Here is a 9,645-nt window from a genome sequence, read left to right as displayed (position 1 = left end):
CTCTTACATCAGTAGACAAAGATTCCCTTCCATGGCAACTGTTTATGGAATGAGGGAATTTTGAGAAAATGAGTCTCACATGAAGAGCATTCAGATGAACCCCTTTACAACAAGAGGAGAAGGACTATGATGCCTTATTGTTGCCAGTTGAGGTACATCCTTAAAGCTCCTCCACATAATGAAGAATCCTGGGCCAGCTAAGACATACCTCATATAGAGGAGATCTATTTATGTATGGTGATGCAGGCATAGAATCACATGGGGTCCTTTCACACTACACAATTACAGTGAGATGATTCTGCTCTAATTCTAGCGCTTCATTTACAGAGTCCTAGGTTTGGGTTTAAGGAGGCACTAGAGCTCGCTGCCTGAGAATTGTAAATCTAAATCGCAAATTCTATGATTCCTTAGAATGGGTCTGTGCTGGTAAAAGTAAGATCATAGTGTTGTAACTGTGGTGTGAAATGGCCTCTGATCTGATCATGAAGTCACTACAGCTTATACTTTAGGAAGTATTTCTATTAACTTTTTAATTTTTTTTTGCATGGGATGATTTAAAAGGTGAAAATGTACACACTATGACCACCTCTCTACTGCAAGGGATATGTTCCAAGACTTTGCATGGATACATGAAACCACTGGTAGTAGTGAACTCTATTGACTGAACAACTTCTGGTGAGAGCATATCGCATAATCATGCTGGAGGACCTAGGAAAGGCTTACAGAGGACCTCTCTAGGTCTTCCACTGCAATTCTATGGGCATTTTCAGGGGAAACATTCCATGAAATCACAAGAAGGACCTAGAAAATGCCTAGACAGGATATATTTTGTCAGATATAGGTAAAAGAAGCCGTGAGTATTGGCTGTGTTGTAATTATATAGCTCTAATTATGGAATGTAAAAGGGTCCCAGGATAGTAATTTTTTAGTACAGTGGGACTGTTGTCAGGATGTGGCAAGGAATAGCTAGAACAAGTCCACCACCCTCTCATGTGCCCTTTCAACAAATTTGGAGGGAGGCAATAATATTTTCCTAGGTGTTGTTTCATGTTTCCATCATTTTCTTGCTCTAAACCCTTCACGGCCTAATAACCAGTTTGAATGTTGGATGGAAAATAGTAAACCTTTTTTTGAGAGAAAAATGTCTATCTCATTCAAAGGCAGGGAAGGTAATTAATTGTTTAACAAACTGGACCCCTACATTAAGGGTCCAATGAAAAGAAAGTAACTAATAATCTTTTAAGGGCAATGGATACTGAATGTAGAACTATGTGTAAAATTAGAAGAGCCATATATTCCCATCTGTGATTTAAATAAAATCACTAACACATCTAAAATGTGGTTCTATTTTTAGCCAAGTCCTGCATGCCAATAGTTGCTTAATGCTTACACAGAATGATTGTAAAAACCTCAAGGGATTTTTAATGCTCTAAGGACCATTGGGCTAATGGTGAAATTAACCAGGATTCTACTATAGACATGTGCCTGCCTACAATTGGCAAGGTAAACAGCAGTTGCCTCCAAAATCTTGTACTACTCAGCATGTATGAACAGCAAAACAGAGAGAAAAGGGGAAAAACGATCTATTAAAAAAAGATGGATAAGTGCTAAGAAGAAATGATTTAGAGAACACTGTTACTTGTAAAAAACGATGTATCACCTTTTAAAATTTCACTCCTCAATGAGCCAACTTTGCAAATCAATATAAAATAATGTAGGTTATTCCTTCTCCGTCCAGATTGCAGGAACAAAAGATATGATTCAATTTTGGATATTGTTTTAGTAAAAGACTAAAGACAATTATGTCTGGAGAAAAAGATAAAGAAGAGGCATGAAAACTATAAATTTAGTTTGGACAAGTTCTTCAATTATGCATTTGATTTTAGCAATAAAGCAAACATGTCTTCAATAACAGCTTGGGCTATAAATACGCTCATACTTTCCACAAACTCTTTCGAAAAGAATTATACTGTACTTACAAATGTAGTGCAGTGTACTATCTTTAAGTCATTCTTTTATATTAATAATTGAACTAATTTAACATGCATTATTAAAAGGGCTTTGCTTGGCTGCAAATCAACAGTCTTCATAAAGGCTTCTGGGACAGAAAAAGAAGTCGATTAAATATAAGTTCGGAGGTAATAATAATGAACACAGGAGGGAAAAATCTTCCATAAATTTATACTTAAGAAGTCTTTTTTGATTTTTTTTTAAAAAGGCATTCATGTTTTAACTAATCTAACTATTAACTAAAGACTTTCCAGTATACATGCTCATTAGTCCACAATGCATTAAAAAGATGTTGTTGCTATAAATCTGTCATTCTGATGAGCATAGCTTTTAATTTGCCTTTCCCCCTCTTAATTGTGGAATCTTTTTTGAAGTTATAAAGTTCTTGCAAGAAATGGTGATCACATAGGACTCATTTTTTGCCAAAATCAACAGTGGTCTCGTGTTGTTAGGCCACTTGGTGTAGTGTGCCAAGTACTTCATTTGTAGCTGTGCCATCATGTTACCTGCAAAATAATTATCAATTAAGCACAAAGTTACTCCCCAAAATGCCATATAATTTTTCCTCCCCTGGGCCATTTTAAGCCCAAGAGCAGACTTTATATAGGCAATTTTTGAATCCAGCTTGCCCAACGGGCCACAAAAATATCTAGGAGTGTACTTTTCATCCCTATTTGGAAAGGCGCAATATACATTTGTTTAGATAAACTAAATAAAACTTGATAAATTCAGGTATTTGCAAGAAAGACCCACATTCTCCTTTCCCCAAAATCTGTTATGGGAGAAGCAAGGAATTGTCAGAGAGAATAAGAGTTTACAGGAGATGAGAAATGACCTTTGAATTGCTGCCAGCCAGAATAGGCAATATGGTGACAGAACAAACAATGTCATCTAGTATGGCATTATTCTTAAGACAGACACCACTTCTATGGGATACTTTACTTTCCCTCTCAAGTCCCTTACTCAGGAGACCCAAGGCACTCTTCTAACTTCCTAAAGTTGGTTAAGTTGGTTTAAAAAGGAACAAAAACTTAAAAAGCTAGCAATAGCATAATTTTGAAATCTTAGATTGCTGTGAAGAAGAAAATGCAGCGAAAGCAAAGTGGTGATATCTTACAATTGCACTGTTCCTTAGGATTACATTAATTAAAAAAATATTCAAGGCTCATGCAGAAGGATTTTGTAAAAGAAGTGGAGCATAGGAGACCGTCCATAAGAAATCCCATTTCTCTACGTCACTGAAACTATTCAACATAGGTGAATCTGACCGATCCCCTCTCACTTGTTTTTTTTAGCACTTTCTCCCAGGCGCATCAGGAGTTCAGAAGATTATTTCTCCCAGACTTCAGTCTCGTCTTCCCATTTCTTCACTTCTGACACAAGTCACTGACAAAACACCACGGATGATATGCATCATATGAAGGGCTCTGTGGTACTTCATCTATGAACTGTTTTAGAAGTGTGTAGAAATGTAGGGAAACTCGAGTGTGATGAAGTCCTAAAAGAGGCAGTTCTGTAAACTGATTTCCTACAATACACTTCACTATCAGTTGCTGTGCAAAGTTCCAGTTGTTATTAAGCTGATATCAATAATTCTTGTGAACATGTGCCTGAATGCTAGTCCCCTCTTCCTATATTTGTGAGGAAGGAAGTGGGGTATATTTGAGATTTTTCTTTGTATGCACATATATTCTCTGTCACACAAACAGCCGCTGTCTCAGGGCAAAGGGAACATCAATTCCACCGGGACTGTTGCATACCATCTGCTACCTAACTGTTTATTTTGCTTGCAGGAAACTCTGCCTATAGTTTCTAATCACTTTCAATGAATTTAGTAATTCACAGCCTGTTGGTTTCATGATCAAAACATTAGTCATAAATTACATACTAATTTTGTATATATCACTTATCATGTTGGGAAATTCAGAGGATGTTTCAGTGTGTAATCTACAATTATATTTTCAACATTTGTCTTATATTGATGTGATTTAGGTTCAAGAATTTTATTGGGAATCTAATAAAATCCCTGGCTTACACAAAAATGTCAAAAATAAAGGTGAAAGAAAAATAAAAATGAATAGTGAGGCTCTAGATTCTTGATAACTGGTGGCAACTGGTGGCTTTTATGTCATTAGAGTCATGAATCCACTTCAGGATTTAGCCTGAACTTTAGGAGAGCCACCTGAAATGCTGAAACCTATCCATAAATTAGATTCAGCAGCTTACACATCTCCTTTAAAGTCTGGATGGAAACCCAATAAGATTTCACCACTACTGTGAACTGGAAGGCACCAACTGTTGATAGGCTAGTAGATGTGTGTATTTAAAATCTTATTCCATTCTTTAGGTGGCATTTGTGTAAGCTGGAACAGTGAATTCTGTGAGAAACAGATTTTTGTCTTGCATCAATCAAGCTGAACACATAATTTGCTTCTTTTTCACTTTTCTTTCTGAATGGAAAACATCTATATTGTGTTATATATATATATATATATATATATATATATATATATATATATATATATAGCGCCACAGACAGAGAAAGAGAGCAGGAGTGAAGAAGTGAAGTAAGGAAGCCATATATATATATGGCTTCCTTACTTCACTTCTTCACTCCTGCTCTCTTTCTCTGTCTGTGGCTATCTACTGACATTTCCCCCCAGTTCTTTTGTGGATGCTAATGAATTTGAGAAGGTTGGTAGGGAAGGGCTTGTGTCATTTCCACCTAGAGGCAATTCTTCCTCTTGACAGCACCTCCAATTTATTCAAGGTACCTGTAAAATGTACTGAGATTAGGCCTGCAAATGGGCTTTGTGGAATTAGCAATGCCAGTCTCAAATGATAGATGTACAACCCCCCATCCCAAGCTCTGATTAAATTCCAAGTCAGAGACCATTTCTTCAGGCCCATTCAGATTACTGAATTATAGTACAATGATTCCACTTTAATTGTCATACCAACACTCTAGAGAATCCTGGGGTTGATACTTAGTGAGAGGCACTGAGAATCCTCAACCAGTGCACAACAGTGCTTCATCAAACTTCAAAATCTAGGCTTCCATATGATGAAGCCATGGCAGTGAAAATAGAATAATAGTGCTATAATTATGCCTTCCAAAACTGCCCCTAAAAGATTGTTGGGGGCCAAGAAAATCTACCACTGAAATCCTCTTCATTCAAATATCTTCAGCAAAGGGTTGCTCTGACCAGGCATTTTCAGAAGGTAGTCTCTTTCAAAATCATGCAAAGAAAACGAATAGAGGGGGCATATATACATATCCTTTATTCTGAGGCCAGTTTGGAGTAGTTACTCTGCCAATCTCCACTCCAGAGCGGTGGCAGGATGAAATCCCTATAACCTCTGCTGAATTGCCATGGAGCCCCTGAAAGCTTCTGATCATTGTTGTGTACCTTTGCTGATCTTCCTTTTCCTTGGTGGAGCAGGCACGTTTGCTGATATCATCAAAGATACCCAATGATGGTAACAAGAGGGTGACATGTTGGTTTGTTCCCGGATAATACATATTGGTTCCTGATTGGATGTCTCCTAAAAACATGACAACAGTTGATTAGAGGGCAAAAACTATCCTGGCAAGAGAAACTTCATCCTCCACACATTTGATGAAGTTTGTGACACACAAACAAAGATTTTGCCATGTAATTAACTTTCCCCATGTTTTTATGTTAAAAGCAATGAGGAACAGACATGTATAACCCAGGAACATCACTCTGCTCTTTCCAAGCACAAGTGCATGACCAAACCTGCCTTTAAAGTAAATATATATATATATATATATATATATATATATATATATATATAGTTAGGAATCACCCTGGACTACTCAAGTCTAAACGTAGTAAGATAGCTGATAGAGTTAGATTGAGGGAATTCTTTCCCTGTTTCCAAAGCATGCCTAGACAGGCTTTACTGTGTTTCACTCTATCCTGTGTATGTCACATCCCTTACTTTGAAGTTAGTAGAAATGTGAATCTCCAGGGACACTAACTTCTCATTGGTCAGAATGTCTTTTATGGCCCCAATAAACTGGACCATGAGATTGGAACAATTTTGGTTCTCTCCTCTCCCTTTGTTCTTCTAGCTAACAAGAAGCATCTCGCCATCTCTCCTGGCAAGATGTAACTATTTAGATGTTTGTTATTTTTCCTTTCTTATTTTTCCTTAGAAACCAGTCTAGAGTAAACGAGACAGCTCCCAAGCCTTTCTATCTACAACGGAGTTCTTTTTACCTGAATAAATACTTTTTGAACTTTTACTGAGACTCTGCACTCCATTGCAATCCTAAATAGACAAAGGCTTCTCTTGCTCACCCCGTGTAAGTAACTGCTGCATTTGAAAGCTTTGCTTTAGCTACTCTGCTGATTTTTGGTAGAATCTCCCCCAGAGAGGGTTAAATTGAGTCTAACCGCTCAGAGATTACCACAACATATATAATATGTGTGTGTGTGTGAGTGTGTGCGCACACATATATGGCTGAAGTTACACTTCAAAATGTACCTGTTTCAACTTATATACAATTTCAACTTAAGAACAAAACTACAGAACCCATCTTGTTCGTAACTCGAGAATTGCCTGTACTTGGTTAATTAACTTACTGAACTATTAATTAGTTGAGTGCTTCTAGTAGTTTCACTTAACTCATCTGATTCCCCAATTAATATTGATGTTAAATGTATGTGTGTGTGATTTCGACTATTATAATTCATTGGGATGGGTAGCTATCTTTCTTTCCCTCTTCCACACTCAGTAAATCAGGAAGATATGAGAGAGTCATCTTGGACAGTCAGTGAGACCAGAGGACAGTTGACTGTCCCAGTCACCTTTGGTTGTCCCAGGAATGGTCCCATTGCCTTGGTTCCATGGACCTTCCAGGAGTCAGGCATATGGGAAAGGGGTGTCTCAATGCTGGCAGTCCTTCCTACAGTTCCCTTTCTACTCTTTTCTCTGCCACTGCCTTTTTCATTTCACCGCCACCACTTTCAGCTTTGCTAGTGTAGTTACATCATTGGTAGGAGGAACCCCAGCCTAAAGTAACTTTTTCCAAGCCCTTGTTGATATTCTTCAGTTGACTTACCTTCCCCTTTGCTTTGTAGCATGAAAAGGTTTTACATTTTCAGCAGATTTTCAGCTCAACCACACGGGGGCATGAGATGTTTGCTTAAGAGAAATTCCAGCCTGGTGCCCACAGATCGAGAGGATTTACTGAGAAATAGGTGGCCCATTTGCTTGTTCACCTTGCGTTCACAAACTTGTCTACAAATAATGCATGACTGAGAAATACAGCAAAATGGCATTGAGTTGAAATAAATCTAAACTCAATTATAAAACATGGCTTTGTTTGACAGAGGACATGTAGAAAACCATGCTTTAAAAAAATTTGGAACAGCAAAGCTGCATTTTTGTCTCCAGTTTTCCAAAAAGGTCTTAAATACTGAAAATACAGACTTTTGTACATTCAGTCAATGCATTTTGAGCCGTCATTTTGTTCATCTATGAATCCACATTTAAAACAGACATTCACTAATAGAATGCAGTTATTCTTAGAATTATTCTAATGAGCAAAACAATGTCTCTTGGAGCAATTTCTATTACCTCTAGCTATGCTAATTGTTAATTTTGATTAGGCTGGGATCATTTTAGAACTCATTACAGTTACATTTGATTTTCCTTGCTGGGTGCTGATTCTTGCAATTTGGGCAGAGCTAGTGGCAATATAATATAAGGAAAAAATAGTCCTTTAATTAGCTTCATTAAAATTTGAAATGCAGTATTACTTTGTACACCGTGTTAGGAATAGGTGCAAGTGGATGCATACTTATATTGGCTGTCTTGTATTGAGTTCAACCTACATTTATACATTCATTTGGTTAGGGTACATCTAGGCTGTAGAATTAACACAGTTTGACACCACTTTAACTGCCATGGCTGGATGCTCTGGAATTATGGGAGTTGTAGTTTTCCCTTTGGCAGAGAAGACTAAAGTCCTTGTAACTACAGCTTCCATGATTCCATAGCATTGAGCCATGACAGAGTGATATCAAATTGCATTAATTCTACATTATAGATGCATCCTTGGAGTGTTTTACAAGTATTGTATTCCATTCAGTGAACAACTGGATTTGACTCTTTGAGAATTTAGTATTCCAAAGCTTTATTTTTAGTGCACTTTATGCATGATATATGATTCTGTTACTGCTTTTCAAACCTTTTTCTTTCAAATGCAAATTGCTGGTTGCTTCAAGCTTGAGCAGTGAACAGAGTGCATCACAAATCTTTCCTATATTGGGTAGAAACGAAAAAAGTTGATTTTCCTCTTGTTAGCTGTTGAGTATTAGCTATAGAAGGTTGATGTCATACCAGCAAAATTTCACAAATGAAAACTGGTACCATGTATGGACAAGCAAAATCAGAGTGTGGTCTGGATGGCAAAAGTCATTAATGATGAAGAACAAACACGTTAGGACAGGATGCAGCAGTTTGCTTTTGGCTGAGCTGACTGGGTAGGGAAAGATCTGAGTCTTCCCTCTATTCCCTCTCCTTTTGTACTTTGAACTCAGTTTGCAACCACTGAAGTAAACTGAGAATGAAGGGGAAGAGTAAGAGGATGAGAGAGAAATTGAATCTCTTAAGAACAGCTGAAAAAAGCGGAATGACTGAGGATTTATCAGAACTGTCCCTGCCAATCATCTGTGTTGGAGAGTACAGTGTGTTATGTGCATAAAAATAGTCAACAAAAAGAATAATAGTTCTTGTTAATTTGACCCTTAGCTTAAAAAAATAGAAATAAACTTGGCAAGTTTGCAGAAGAATAGTTTTGGGTTATATGGATGCTTGACCTACCTTTTTCCTTCCTGTGGCCGTTGGAAGACAGGGAAGGTCAAGGAGCAGCCAGATAGTTGGCCAGTAGCAATTTTGCCATCACCCACAGGAGAAAGAGGCATCTTCCTGGTCTCTCAGGGGCCCTGCAGATGACACGATTCTGCTGCCAGCTGCAGGAACACAACTTACTGGCAGTTTAGCTAACCTTCATCTATCTCTATTCTCCACTGGGCATTGAACAGCTACTGAAAAAAGGTTAGCCAAGTGTGCAAGGAGAAGGAACAAAACATAATTATGTCCAAAAAACTTTGTGGTCCGTCAGTACAATGCAAGATCCTAGCCATTGCTTTATTTATTTCAAATAACCTCAACTATAAACTTGAGCATGCTACCCACAACATGTACACCACAACAAAAACATACATATAAGTGTAACTTTAGGTTTCTGTGTTTCTCCCCCAGCTATTGCTTACTTTGGCATAGGTAAAAGGTAAAGGTTTTCTCTTGATATTAAGTCTAGTCGTGTCCAACTCTGAGGGCTGGTGCTCATCTCCATTTCTAGGCCGAAGAGCCGGCGTTGTCTGTAGGCACCTCCAAGGTGATGTAGACTGCATGGAGCACTGTTACCTTCCTGCCGGAGCAGTACCTATTGATCTACTCACATTTGCATGTTTTCTAACTGCTAGGTTGGCAGAAGCTGGGGCTAACAGTGGGAGCTCACTCTGCTTGCCGCATTCGAACTGCCAATCTTTAGGTCAGCAAGTTCAGCAGCTCAGCGGTGTAATGCATAACACAACA

General features: G+C 38.0%; 1 long non-coding RNA gene across 1 annotated transcript; it reads left to right on the top strand.

Annotated features, from left to right (window-relative positions):
* Positions 1-3,562, top strand: LOC134299942 (uncharacterized). The gene is made up of 2 exons (XR_010007190.1): positions 1-152; positions 3,306-3,562. It is a non-coding gene; the product is annotated as an uncharacterized LOC134299942 (long non-coding RNA).
* The last annotated feature ends 6,083 nt before the right edge of the window (positions 3,563-9,645 follow it).

The sequence above is a fragment of the Anolis carolinensis genome, chromosome 6, assembly GCF_035594765.1.
Source record: "Anolis carolinensis isolate JA03-04 chromosome 6, rAnoCar3.1.pri, whole genome shotgun sequence".
NCBI classification, from domain to species: Eukaryota; Metazoa; Chordata; class Lepidosauria; order Squamata; family Dactyloidae; genus Anolis; species Anolis carolinensis.
Note: the sequence above shows the minus strand (reverse complement) of the source record. Positions and strands in the feature narration are given on the sequence as shown.